Genomic DNA, 16,049 nt, shown 5'->3' with positions numbered 1-16,049 from the left:
TACCTGGACTTGGTAAACGTCATGACTGAGAATGTCTGTTCACATATGTAGGTGGATCCAAAGAGAACCAACATCTTCTGAGCATGTCTCCTAAGCGTATACTGTGCGTGTGAACGTTGACACGGGGAAAAAAAAGTAAAAAAAAAAAATATTAAAAAAAATATTTTTTTTAATTTTTTTTTATTATCATGTAATCTTTCGCGGGCCGGTCAGAATCATCCCGCGGGCCGTACAAAGCCCAGGTCTGCTCTAAACACTGTGACAGACCCTCTAAACACTGTGACAGACCCGACAAACACTGTGATAGACCCTCTAAACACTGATAGACCCTCTAAAGACTGTGATAGACCCTCTAAACACTGATAGACCCTCTAAACACTGTGACAGACCCTCTAAACACTGATATACCCTCTAAACACTGTGATAGATCTATCACAGTGTTTGTCGGGTCTATCACAGTGTTTAGAGGGTCTATCAGTGTTTAGAGGGTCTGTCACAGTGTTTAGAGGGTCTGTCACAGTGTTTAGAGGGTCTATCACAGTGTTTAGATGGTCTATCACACCCTCTAAACACTGATAGACCCTCTAAACACTGTGACAGACCCTCTAAACACTGTGACAGACCCTCTAAACACTGATAGACACTCTAAACACTGTGATAGACCCGACAAACACTGTAAACACTGATAGATCTATCACAGTGTTTAGAGGGTCTATCACAGTGTTTGTCGGGTCTATCACAGTGTTTAGAGGGTCTATCAGTGTTTAGAGGGTCTATGATAGTGTTTGTAGGGTATATCACAGTGTTTGTAGGGTCTATTACAGTGTTTAGATGGTCTATCACACCCTCTAAACACTGATAGACCCTCTAAACACTGTGATAGACCCTCTAAACCAGGGGTGTCAAACTCATTTTCACAGAGGGCCACATCAGCATTATGGTTGCCCTCAAAGGGCCAAAGACCGTATAAATGTTAATGTAATGTAAAATAAATGTAGCTACACATTTACATATTGTTAAACATGGTGTTTCTGTATTTATTACTTATTCAAGTTATACATATTGCATATTCATTTGCATAAATGTAAAAATATATGTTAGCTTATGTTATTTTAACAAATAATTTTAGTTTATCAGAACCCCATATTACTCCACCAATCAATGATCAAACCATTCAAGTAAATAACAAAGAAGAATATCATCAAATACAAGCTATGACATTAAGTTTGTTCAAAACCTTTTTGTCACAGTCAAGAGGGGCAGAACTAACAACTGTGAGCTGCAAAGAACACGTGGGACAGATGTAGCAGATGTTACAAAAACAAATGGCTGCACACAACCTTGCAGAGGCCATACATCCAACTAATGGAAGATAGTTTAATTAACTTTAATTAACAGATTGCAGAATGGGTACAGTACAGTACAGCTCAATACACACAATTGTTAAGGGGATGCAGACCAGAGAAAGACTTTCGACTTGTTTACATCAGGGTCCCCCATTTTCAATTCGTAATGAAATTGCTATTATGTGTCTGCATGAACACACAACTGTAACTGTACTCAAAAATAACAAAATAAGGGTTGTCTCAGTTCACAACTATATTGGTCAAGTTTTGGGTGGGACTTGTTTGCGTCCCTACAGCTTCTTATTCAATTGAGCGAGATGCTCGGTTATGTCACACAGCCAGTTTGCATCTGACAGTTCAGACAATATTTCTTCAACCCTTTGTTACCTATTCCGCCTGGATCGTTTTTGTATTTTGGGCTGTAAAATTGTCAAAGAATGTCTGAGGAGTAAGTGCTTTTGGCTTTTTTCCTTTGTTACCTCAGATGTTCAACATACATGTATGTGTAAGAATGTGTAATAACTAAGGCTGTCAAAGTTAAAGCTTTATTAACGCATTAACCCACAATTATTTTAACACTGGTATTTTTTAACCCAATATTAATGTAAAAAAAAAAAAAAAAACGTTTTTTTTTTTTTTTTTTTTTTTTTTTTTACCTGAGCTCTTGGGGGGCCACATCAAATGACGTGGCGGGCCGGATTTGGCCCGCGGGCCGTGAGTTTGACACCTATGCTCTAAACACTGTGATAGACCCTCTAAACACTGTGACAGACCCTCTAAACACTGTGACAGACCCTCTAAACACTGTGATATACCCGACAAACACTGTGATAGACCCTCTAAACCAGGGGTCTCAAACTCGCGGCCCGCGGGCCAATTGCGGCCCGCGGGATGATATTTTGCGGCCCCCTACTGGACATCAAAGTGTAGTGTTAATGCGGCCCGTGCACTACTGTTTGCCGAGTCGTTGCGCGAGAGTTGGAAGTTTTATTTATTTGATCACTTGTAGGCTACCATAGCGCAGGCTCATGACAGCAACGTTATGTTAGTGACTTGGTTGAAACGTGATTCCGGAGTGATATGATATCAAGTAAAGTGGAAGCAAATGCATCCTCGCTATCTCTCCTCTGCGAGCAGTGCTGCGCGCTGTCCGCCTGCACTGCCACTAGGTCTGTCTGTGTGTACGGGTCTGGTCCAATCACATACGCGTCCCGTCAGCGTTTTTCCCCCTCAGCCACAGTCTGCGAATCAGAGGCAGAGTAGGGGAGTAGGGCGGGTCTTCACGGACTGCATGTAGTCTCTCTCTTTCAGTTCAAATCGGAGCAGAGTTGAAAGCGCATATACAGTAAACTCACTCCCAGTTTTATCTCTGTGAGATAAATGTAGCTATTAGCCTATTTTCGCCAGCAGGCAGCCAGCAGAAAAATATGGCATTTTCAAAGATGGTCAGTAAAAGAAAAGTCGACTGCAATTCAAAGGTGAATGGACGGAAAAAGTCCCAGCCAGGGGCGTAGCTGGAGATTCTGGGCCCCATTAAAGAATCAATTTGTGGGCCCCCAATCTATTAAAAAATTTGTAGCCCCCAATCTATAAAAAAAATTTGGGCATTTATTTATTGATGAAAACGCATAATATGGTTTTTACCTATTTTTTTTATAAACAGCTTTGTGATAGAATAAAAAAAATGCACAGTGCATTTCCATAGCTGTGGATGAGTCCACTGACACCACTGAGAAGCCTGAAGAACCGTTCATGTTCTGAAGAACTGTTCATGTTCTGAAATGTTATTGCTAAAGATTGAGAAGATTGGATCAGTTGTACTTTTTTTTTGAATACTTGAAACCCTTTTTTTGTGGAATATTTGATGCAGCCCAGCCTCACCCAGACTCTACCTCCAGCGGCCCCCAGGTAAATTGAGTTTGAGACCCCTGCTCTAAACACTGTGATAGCCCTCTAAACACTGTGACAGACCCTCTAAACACTGTAACAGACCCTCTAAACACTGTGACAGACCCTCTAAACACTGTGACAGACCCTCTAAACACTGATAGACCCTCTAAACACTGTGACAGACCCTCTAAACACTGTGACAGACCCTCTAAACACTGTGACAGACCCGACAAACACTGTGATAGACCCTCTAAACACTGATAGACCCTCTAAAGACTGTCATAGACCCTCTAAACACTGATAGACCCTCTAAACACTGTGACAGACCCTTTAAACACTGATAGACCCTCTAAACACTGTGATAGATCTATCACAGTGTTTGTCGGGTCTATCACAGTGTTTAGATGGTCTATCAGTGTTTAGAGGGTCTGTCACAGTGTTTAGAGGGTCTGTCACAGTGTTTAGAGGCTCTATCACAGTGTTTAGAGGGTCTATCAGTGTTTAGAGGGTCTATCACAGTGTTTGTAGGGTCTATCACAGTGTTTGTAGGGTATATTACAGTGTTTAGAGGGTCTATCACACCCTCTAAACACTGATGGACCCTCTAAACACTGATATACCCTCTAAACACTGTGATAGACCCTCTAAACACTGTGATAGACCCTCTAAACACTGTGATAGACCCTCTAAACACTGATAGACCCTCTAAACACTGTGACAGACCCTCTAACACTGTAACAGACCCTCTAAACACTGTGACAGACCCTCTAAACACTGTGATAGACCCGACAAACACTGTGATAGACCCGACAAACACTGTGATAGACCCTCTAAACACTGTGATAGATCTATCACAGTGTTTGTCGGGTATATCACAGTGTTTAGAGGGTCTATCAGTGTTTAGAGGGTCTATCACAGTGTTTAGAGTGTCTATCACAGTGTTTGTCGTGTCTATCACAGTCTTTAGAGGGTCTATCAGTGTTTAGAGGGTCTGTCACAGTGTTTAGAAGGTCTATCACAGTGTTTAGAGGGTCTATCAGTGTTTAGAGGGTCTATCACAGTGTTTAGAGGGTCTATCACAGTGTTTAGAGGGTCTATCAGTGTTTAGAGGGTCTATCACAGTGTTTGTAGGGTCTATCACAGTGTTTGTAGGGTATATTACAGTGTTTAGAGGGTCTATCACACCCTCTAAACACTGATATACCCTCTAAACACTGGGACAGACCCTCTAAACACTGTGACAGACCCTCTAAACACTGATAGACCCTCTAAACACTGTGATAGACCCTCTAAACACTGATAGACCCTCTAAACACTGTGACATACCCTCTAAACACTGTAACAGACCCTCTAAACACTGTGACAGACCCTCTAAACACTGTGACAGACCCTCTAAACACTGCGATAGACCCGACACACACTGTGATAGACCCGACAAACACTGTGATATACCCTCTAAACACTGTGATAGATCTATCACAGTGTTTGTCGGGTCTATCACAGTGTTTAGAGGGTCTATCAGTGTTTAGAGGGTCTGTCACAGTGTTTAGAGGGTCTATCACAGTGTTTAGAGGGTCTATCAGTGTTTAGAGGGTCTATCACAGTGTTTAGAGGGTATATCACACCCTCTAAACACTGATAGACCCTCTAAACACTGTGACAGACCCTCCAAACACTGTGACAGACACTCTAAACACTGTGACAGACCCTCTAAACACTGTGACAGACCCTCTAAACACTGATAGACCCTCTAAATACTGTGATAGACCCTCTAAAGACTGTGATAGACCCTCTAAACACTGATAGACCCTCTAAACACTGTGACAGACCCTCTAAACACTGATATACCCTCTAAACACTGTGATAGATCCTCTAAACATTGATAGACCATATAAACACTGTGCCAGACCTTCTAAACACTGTGACAGACCCTATAAACACTGTGACAGACCCGACAAACACTGTGATAGACCCGATAAACACTGTGATAGACCCTCTAAACACTGATAGATCTATCACAGTGTTTAAAGGGTCTATCACAGTGTTTAGAGGGTCTATCACAGTGTTTAGAGGGTCTATCACAGTGTTTGTAGGGTCTATCACAGTGTTTAGAGGGTCTATTACAGTGTTTAGAGGGTCTATCACACCCTCTAAACACTGATATCAGTGTTTAGAGGTGTCACAGTGTTTGTCGGGTCTGTCACAGTGTTTGTCGGGTCTGTCACAGTGTTTGTCGGGTCTGTCACAGTGTTTAGAGGGTCTGTCACAGTGTTTAGAGGGTCTATCAGTGTTTAGAGGGTGTGATAGACCCTCTAAACACTGTGATAGATCTAGAGGTGCATGGATACACATTGTATTGCCTAGATGGTGTCAGGCTAGGCGATTGTTTCTCTTTCCTGTCCAGTCTAACTGGATGCTGACTGTAGCTTGTTACTGTAGACCTACAGAGTGAGTAATTGAGTGATTAAAAAAATCACACTCGTGTGAAGTGAGGGGTGCTCTTATCATCGTACATCATCTCACCTCTCTTCCTCACTTTTTTATTTTTGTGTCTATCAGCTGCTGCTCGACAGTTTGACCCCAAGCTGACCGACCAGGACTACAGCGAAACTGTCAAGAAGTGGCTTCGTTATGCGCCAGACCGGGAGGGAGGCATCACAAGGAACCGAAGTGACCCAAACTTAAGTCAAGCGAACCAGAGTCAAACTTAGGGTACCCCAGCACACACTGTTTCCCTGGTTCATACAGTACAAGGAATTATATATTAAATATCACACCCTCTAAACACTGATAGACCCTCTAAACACTGTGACAGACCCTCCAAACACTGTGACAGACACTCTAAACACTGTGACAGACCCTCTAAACACTGTGACAGACCCTCTAAACACTGATAGACCCTCTAAATACTGTGATAGACCCTCTAAAGACTGTGATAGACCCTCTAAACACTGATAGACCCTCTAAACACTGTGACAGACCCTCTAAACACTGATATACCCTCTAAACACTGTGATAGATCCTCTAAACACTGATAGACCATATAAACACTGTGACAGACCTTCTAAACACTGTGACAGACCCTCTAAACACTGTGACAGACCCGACAAACACTGTGATAGACCCGATAAACACTGTGATAGACCCTCTAAACACTGATAGATCTATCACAGTGTTTAAAGGGTCTATCACAGTGTTTAGAGGGTCTATCACAGTGTTTAGAGGGTCTATCACAGTGTTTGTAGGGTCTATCACAGTGTTTAGAGGGTCTATTACAGTGTTTAGAGGGTCTATCACACCCTCTAAACACTGATATCAGTGTTTAGAGGTGTCACAGTGTTTGTCGGGTCTGTCACAGTGTTTGTCGGGTCTGTCACAGTGTTTGTCGGGTCTGTCACAGTGTTTAGAGGGTCTGTCACAGTGTTTAGAGGGTCTATCAGTGTTTAGAGGGTGTGATAGACCCTCTAAACACTGTGATAGATCTAGAGGTGCATGGATACACATTGTATTGCCTAGATGGTGTCAGGCTAGGCGATTGCTTCTCTTTCCTGTCCAGTCTAACTGGATGCTGACTGTAGCTTGTTACTGTAGACCTACAGAGTGAGTAATTGAGTGATTAAAAAAATCACACTCGTGTGAAGTGAGGGGTGCTCTTATCATCGTACATCATCTCACCTCTCTTCCTCACTTTTTTATTTTTGTGTCTATCAGCTGCTGCTCGACAGTTTGACCCCAAGCTGACCGACCAGGACTACAGCGAAACTGTCAAGAAGTGGCTTCGTTATGCGCCAGACCGGGAGGGAGGCATCACAAGGAACCGAAGTGACCCAAACTTAAGTCAAGCGAACCAGAGTCAAACTTAGGGTACCCCAGCACACACTGTTTCCCTGGTTCATACAGTACAAGGAATTACCCTCATGGACACTGTTCTTCCATGGACAGCATCTACTTGAATGACTTGCTGCTTCAGCCTGTTCTTGGAACCGAAGTGACCCAAACTTAAGTCAAGCGAACCAGAGTCAAACTTAGTGTACCCCAGCACACACTGTTTCCCTGGTTCATACAGTACAAGGAATTACCCTCATGGACACTGTTCTTCCATGGACGGCATCTACTTGAATGACTTGCTGCTTCAGCCTGTTCTTGCAGTGTTTTTATTTTATTTTAACCTTTATTTACCCAGGGTAGGTTCGCTGAGCACGGATGCTCTTTTTCAGCTACGCCCTGCTTCACATTCACAGAGTTCCATTCACACCTGGGAGCTGCCCAGTACAACCACAGTCTGACACTGTTGGCCACTGAGCAACTCCACTGGAGCAGTTGGGGGTTTAGTGCCTTGCTCAAGGGCACTTCAGCGGTTGGTGTTAAAGGTATGGGAGAGAGTTATATGGGAGAGAGTTATAGAAACATTAGGGGTGTAACGGTACACAAAATCCACGGTTCGGTACGTACCTCGGTTTTGAAGTCACGGTTCGGTATTATTTTCGGTACAGTGGGGGGGGGGGGGGGGGGGGGGGGTACAAAAATAATAGCTTTTCATTTATCTATTTATTTAACTGTATTAAACAATATAAAACTAATTGGCCATAATTGACTGAGCAAACTAATGCTTACTGCTGTAACCTACTAATAACACTTAAGTAAATCTGAAGATTATTATATAGCAGATGCCTTGGAGGATAAGTCGTGGACAACTGTAGATCATCTGAGCTCCACTGTGTTTAAATTAAAATCCTCTGCCATTGTTATTTAACCCTTGTGTCTGAAAACTAAAGTATTATACTCTTATTAGGGGACTAAATTGAAAAACTCCATAAAAAGATTATGTTGAAATAATTTCCCACTTTCTTTTCCATAAATATTTCAACTTCAGCCCTGATCATAACCATTTTTTATATATATTTTTTGTAATGAAATACTCCCACTTTTCTGAAAAGAGTTGTTAAATATGACAAAAAATGATCGGGCTGAAGTTGAATAAACAATTTATGAAAGAGAGTAAAAAAAAATACAAGATAATTAAAAGATTATGCCACATATTATATTGGCTACAAACATAATCACTGCAAAGTTATCAAACAAATAAGAATCTGATCAGACACAAGGGTTAAGTTGTTGTTCCCTTTCTAATTTCCTCAAAAACATCTAGTCTAGTTAATGTGATCAATATTATTTGACAATTGATGCTTTTTGTTGGACATTTCAGTCAGTGAGCTCATACTTTGAGCTCATACATTTATAGTTAAAATGATTGAGACAACGCAATCTTGTTTTCGTTGTGCATGAATGCGTGTGCTCACCACACACGATACGTGTGTCAATATTCTGGCAGTGGCTATATATAGTATTGTTAATGAAAGGTCTGTTATTTATAAGGTCTGTTATTTAATGTTTGTGTAAAAGGTTAACTGGTCACTGTGGAAGTATGATGAGACCCTCTTGAAAGAAAAAAATACATTTTTATATAAAAGCTATGTTGTCATTTTTGTTAACACATTTTTGGAAATATGGTCATATAAGAATTTTGAACAACAATAGTGTGTTTAACAGCAGGAAACAAACATGTAATGTTATGATGTATACATATCAGCAGCAATATTTTAATGTAAAATGTACATTAATCAGTATTGATTCCTTAACTTTATAAGTTACAAGTAGATGTACAAGTTACAAATGTACAAGTAGATTACCATTTAGATTATGGTTGAATAAACATTGATGCCTAACATTGATTCAATATAAAATCAACTAAAATGTCCATGTAGATTACCATTTAGATGATGGTTGAATCAACATTGATATAGTATCAGTTATGGTTGACACCTAACGTTGATTCAACATGTAAGTTATAGACAACGATTTGTATAATTTCGATGTCAGGCTTCAACATAGATTCAATATTTCTGCCTAACCCTATTTCAACGTTGATTCACAAATTTTTTGCTATCTGGGTAGTTATGCCAGCCAACACGAAGAGGACGGTCATTCGGCAGATGGACTGAAGATGAAAGTTGTTGCATGTTAGACAGTTCAGTCAGGCTAGCCATGTCGGCTTAGCTAAAGGCAGGGACAGCTAGTTAGCTTTAGCTACGTTATAATATCGAGTGCTAACGTGTGGTTCAGTCGGGATAGCCATGATGATGTCGGCTAGTAGCTAGCTTAGCTAAAGGCTAACTAGCGTTAGCTAACCTAGAGAGAGCGCGTGCAGCATTGTTATGCCAAGATGAAGAGGACAGTCATTCGGCAGATGAACTTCGTCAACTCCACGCGGTTGTCTCCATCCTCTTGGACGTTTGGTGAGTTTTTAATGCACTCTATTCTATTCCCGCCGTGGATATATCTCTCTCTCTCTCTCTCTCTCGGGAGCCAAACGGGCCGGCTAGCTGTTGTAGCTAATGTTATATTGAGCCAAAGCGGGCCGGCTAGCTAACGTAGCTAACGTTATATTGAGCCAAACGGGCCGGCTAGCTGTTGTAGTAGCTAACGGTGTGTGGCCTGGTGTCAGTACCTGGCTACTCTATTTGCAGTTAGCCTATTTAGCTGATGTCGGCCATTGGCTCCTTGCTACTTTGTTTTCTCTGGTATAGACCCTCTTCTCTTTGGATTTAAGTGTTGATCTTTGTCCTTTTGGATCTATGTATATTTATGTTGCCTTTGTGAAGTTATCTTTTCCTTCTGTTTTGTTCTTCCATTAAAAGTTGAATATCCTTTAGGGGCTCATCTTTGCTTATCTCTCTCATACATGCTCTCTCTCTAACACACACATACATGCTCTCTCTCTCTAACACACAAACACACATGCTCTCTCTCTCTCTCTTTCTAACACACACAGACATGCTCTATATCTCTCTCTCTAACACACAAAATGACATGCTCTCTCTCTATATTTCTCTCTCTTTCTAACACACATATACATGCTCTCTCTCTAACACACACACAAACAGACATGCTCTCTCTCTCTTTCTAACACACACACAGACATGCTCTATCTATCACTCTCTCTTCAATTCAAATGGGGCTTTATTTCACATTCTTGTATTTCTCCCAGTAAGTATGGGAGTTTTGAGTTATTGTCGATGTTTTCAAAGTCTCTTTGGGTGTTTGCAATTTGTGGGAAGTATGTCTTGGTATAGTGGGCAGGTTGTTAAGAAGTGGAACTCGGTTTCCACCTCATCTTGTGTGCAGTGGGTCTGTCTTCACTTGGGAGCCAGGTCTGCCTATGGCGGCCTTTCTCGATGGCTAGGCTGTGCTCGCTGAGTCTGTACCTAGTCAAGGATCTTCTTAGTATTGGGTCAGTCACAGTGCTCAGGTATTCTGTCACTGTGTACTCTCTGTTTAGGGCCAAATAGCATTTCAATTTGCTCTGGTTTTGGGTTGTTTCTTTCCAATGTGTCTCTCTCTCTCTCTCTCTCTGGCCTTGCTCTGGTGGAGGGTCAGGGGCATTGCCGGGTCTGTGCAGCGATAACACTGTATATTGACTGTAGAACGGGAGCTCTCTCTCGCTCTCTCTCTTGCTATATGTTGACTGTATCATGCCCAGCCTCGGGCAGCGCTATTATTTATTATTATTTGTTGACTGTATAAAAAAAATAAAATTAAAAAAAATTATATATATATATATATTTTTACCTTTTAGGGGGGGGGGGGGGGCTCGCATTTAAATCTCGCACAGGGCCTCGCATTTCTCCCAGGCGGCCCTGCCTGTATGTCCGTATGCCATAAATGTCATGTATGTTGTGTATGTCATAAATGTCAATATGAATTGAAAATGGGGGACCCTGATGTAAACAAGACAGACATCTTTCTCTGGTCTGCATCCCCTTAACAATTGTGTGTATTGAGCCGTACTGTATTGTACCCATTCTGAAATCTGTTAAATAAAGTTTTCATTAATTCATTCAGACTCACGAGAGATCCTCTCCCGTTGGCCGGCGGTGCACAGGCATCACCCACACTTTCACAATTTACCCCACGGAATTGTCTAGTTATTATTATTATTATTATTATTATTATTATTATTATTATTATTATTATTATTATTATTATTATTATTATTATTATTATTATTATTATTATTATTATTATTATTATTATTATTATTATTATTATTATTATTATTATTATTATTATTATTATTATTATTATTATTATTCGTTTTTTCGATCTTTGACACTGGGAATACATTCACTGAGATCCATAGATGTCCCTAGATACCAAGAACATGCGAATGGACCTTGTAGAAGTGGAGAAATCTTTGAATTTTCTGAAAATATGGCAAGGGCTTAAGAGGTTAAGAGGTTAACATTACGTTGTTAATACTGCACCTGTCTGAAAAGCATGTCTCGGTAGTGTTGAGGTCAAACACTCACCTACCACGATAAGTAGCACCCTGAATTCAATCCCTGGTAGGCAAATTTATAAAGTTCACCAGAGACTAGGGATAGCGGCGAGTGCCACACACCTAAGGGTGTCTGAGTGCGAAGAACATGTGGTCAGAGGTCATGGCACAGGCATGAGAAGGTCACACCTGGGGCATGATAGGGGGTCGATACTCCTGTGGAGACAAGCTGCTGGTGTTCAACACGGTGCTAATCTCCATTTGCAGGCTGCAGGTGCTCACAGAGTTCAAGTGGGCTGTGAGTTTAAAGTAGGAAAAGGCTGGCCTAGGGTTTGAAGGTCACCAGTTTTATCCCCAGCACCAGGATGTATTCCAGCATTGAGTTGAGCTGAGCACTATACTAACCTTCGTACCGTCTTTTACTAGTATGCTACTAAGTAATCTACCTTGTCTATATTACTACCGTACCTACTATGCTAATATGTCTATACTACTATACACACAAGTCTGTAACACTCAAGTTCGACACTGTGTGACGAATCTTAAATACCCTTAGCTGCCAGAGTTGTACCCTTCCTGCTGACTTGTTGTACAGAAGTTGCTTCGGATAAAAGTGTCAGCTGAATGACTAAATGTAAATCTACAGTGTTCTTGATTTATAACAAATAAATGGTAAATGGCATGGCGGCTGGGTGGCGCAGCGGACATTGTGCTCATCACCAACGCAAGAGACACCGGGTTCAAATCCGGCTGTCGGCGTTGCCTCCGGCTTGGACCGGCCGTCATACTGTCTCAATTGGCAGAGTCAGCGGGTGGAAGTTGATGGGTGGTAATCTGGACGTTTTGGACAGCGACTCCTACAGGTCGGTTGGGGGACGCCTGCACAGCAGAAACAGGAAGTGGCGGGGGGTAGTGTGAGCCTCCCACACGTTACACCTCGCCAATGAGAGTCCGCGCTGGCAGGTGAAAAGATGTGACAGTCTGCCTCCTCGTGTACCGGAGGGGACACGTGATGCAAGGCTTCTATCCTCCCTACGACCGACCTGTGGGGGGCATGTGCGAGCAACGTTTAAGACAGGGGAGGGGAGAATTGGATAATGATATGTGTATCATTACAAAGTGTGCTATTATAATGTATTAAAACAAGCAAATGCCTATGTGTAGGCATTTCACCATGACCCCAGTCTGTCCTTCAAAACTAAAACCAGGAGACAACTGTAATTCTAGATCCTTGCTATTTTGAGCCACCTCATTCGCTCAGAAACACCAACCAGGAAAGTATAAAATGTCCATGTGATGGACCAAGAGACACGCACTTCCTGCTGAGCCCCGGCTAGTAGTAACCTGTGTCCACTCACAGCTGTTTGTGTGTATACTCTGTAATATTGAATATTCACTCACTATAAATCTTTGACATTTCTAAACCCTCTTCTATCGTCCTTCAAGGTCAATTTAACGAACATGACAGTGCCAACCTGCACATTGGGAGCAATTAGAGGTTAAGTGTCTTGCTCAAGGACACTTTGACATGCTGCCCGGGAGGAGCGGGAATTGAACAGAGAACCTCTGGATTACCAGATGACTGCTCTGCCTCCTGAGCCACTGTCGCCCCCCTAATGAAGTGCCCCTGAGCAAGGCATTGGACACCAAACTGCTCCAGGGTCGGCGTGTTGCAGGCAAGCCAGTGGTCTGAACTATCTTGATACAGGGTATGTGGAACCGAACGAGAACGGTAAAGCGGACAGAAACTGTCTATTTTCACGGAAAATAGTTCTCCCTCTCCCCAAAAATCGACGTCTTGGAAAGTGGAGAACAACGGGTGGATTTTCCAAGTGATGCCCGTGCACATTTTGGTCTAGATTGCACAGACCCTGGAGCGACGAAACTTCTAATCAGTGAATTAAAGTCCACCAAGAGCCTTAATCCAAGTAGTTAAATTAACTGCGATGCGACCGCATTCAAAAGGGGGAACATCGTTTTTGCGGAACACCGACACAAGTGACTCTGCCGACGGGGTGGTGTGGATGCTGCTGATTAGCGCCACTAATGCCCATGGTAGATGGAACACTGGGAAGGTTTATAATCAAAAAAGAATTAAAATAAATTTTAAAAAGGGGGCTTGTAATGGAGATTTGTACTGTTAAAAGTACACACCGCGCCGGGGGTTCAGTATGCTGAGCTGAGGTTAAGTGTACTCTCCTAGAGTCAAATATTCACTAGGATTCAACTAAATCGTAGCAGCGTCTGGCAGTAGACAGCATGAATATTATGGGGATACTGCCTTTAGACTTGGAAATGTGACTTTTTACTTTTACTACTTAAAGGGGAACTATCTTAAAATGGCCTTTTCCAGTGTTTAGCATTGTTTTCTAGCAATGTGCAATGCTATGACACCTGAAAGATCAATAAAGGAATATCTTATTTTATCTTATGTATTAAACATATATTTTCCGGAAGTATTTTGCGCCTGCAACAGCCCACCAACGGGAAGTTTTTCGGACTTTTTGCAACCGGCACTTTGGCGACCCCTAGTGGCTCGGGTGTGCATATTTTGTTATACAATATATATATCGAATTGAAGGCTTATTTGTTGCCTGTCGATAGCGACAGAATCCGACAAAATCCGCTCAGCGGTTCTCGAGTTACATGTCAGTATTTGAGGCTTGTGCAAAGTACACGGTATTGCGCAAAATACCACTCCCGACTCAGGCTGCAGTAGTTCCGTCAATCTATCCGGTCTCGAAAAGGATTGTGGATCATTGTAGCCAATGAGTGTGGCTTCCAATGATACCCCATGTGGGGATGTGTGAATCAGGGATCTAGGTGAACAACTAAATTCTTTAACAGGTAACCAAATTAATTGAAGTCTATGAGAAAACTGAGTTTTTCTTTGTACACAGTTTACCAAGATCACTCCTAATCACTCATTTCTGAATGGATCTTTATGCAATTTGGATATGTACTACATAAGGATTCAGGCAATGGCTCCGTCCGTTTGTAAGCCATACAAATTTCTGGGGAAATACTACCTCTGGACTACTAACTACTACAGAAAAACTTGAGTAACTTTTTCTACAACTCAAGTTCAGACATGTGTCACTCTATTATGTTAGCACTAAATGTGAATTATTTTTCTGCAATCAGAAACTTCAGAATGTCATCTTTTAAAAGAGACCAGGCTCATGCATGTGCAATAAGTATAAAGTATGTTGTGCTGGTTTGCAAAAAAAGTATGCAGTCCTCAAGTTCTAGTTAAAAAAATTCCACTTTCTGCCCGCTTAATAAGCGGTTTTAACACGTACATTATTTTCTGTAAACATTTTAATTCTGTAAATAAATAATTAATTCACTTTTTTGTGACTGATCCATACCTGGATACAATATATTTAGACACATACTCATCTGCTCTCTTTCACGCTAACACATATAGGCCTACACACACATGCATACACACACACATGCATACACACACACACACAGACACACACACACACACACACACACACACACACACACACACACACACACACACACACACACACACACACACACACACACACACACACACACACACACACACACACACACACACACACACACGCACACACACACACACACATTATGTGCTCTCTGTTCCATGCTAATGGCCCCACGTGCAGATATGCACACATTCTCTTTCACACTAAGGGTATTTCCAGACGGGGAGTGATTCACACGCCTAAGTAATTAATTTTCAACAAGAGGCGAGTAGGGAGGAGCGCGCAGTCTGACAGGCGGAGCGACAAGCAGGGCCCAACACCGCAAAACTGTGGCGCTCGACTCACGCTCTCCTGACCGCTGCCAGGGTTCAATTGTCTTGGACTGTTTTCTATGCGACGTGCAACAGCCTGATGTTTGCCTGTCTCTTCACACGAGGAACGCAGTGAGACCCTGCAGATCCAAGCGGGTAGTTTACTCACACACACACACACACACACACACACACACACACACACACACACACACACACACACACACACACACACACACACACACACACACACACACACACACACACACACACACACACACACACACACACACACACTCTATTTCAAACCCGGCGTGTAGGAGAAGACCACAGCATCCCTACAACGCATCACATAACTCAAAAGATGGGCTTCAGCTTCTTCACTGCTTATCAGCACAAGCCACACTTTATTGCCATGGCCACTTCTAAGAAAATGAAATGCACCCTCATTCCCTTGAATCCCAACCCCACCACCACACCAATTTTGGGAGCTCCTAGTATGGCGGAGATATTGTTAAGATTCAGCTTTCTTTCTTTTTCTCCTCAATCTGTCCCACAAAAGCTTTCTGACAACAGTATAGCCATTGTTATCTACTCCTGGATTAGTTTAGCAGAGCTACAAGAAAGCCAAAGGGAGATCCATTGTAACTGCATTGTGGGTATTTATTCCTACATACCGATACAC

This window comes from Notolepis coatsorum (genome assembly GCF_963971535.1).
Source record: "Notolepis coatsorum genome assembly, chromosome: 1".
In the NCBI taxonomy this organism is placed as follows: domain Eukaryota; kingdom Metazoa; phylum Chordata; class Actinopteri; order Aulopiformes; family Paralepididae; genus Notolepis; species Notolepis coatsorum.
This window is presented reverse-complemented; position numbering follows the sequence as displayed.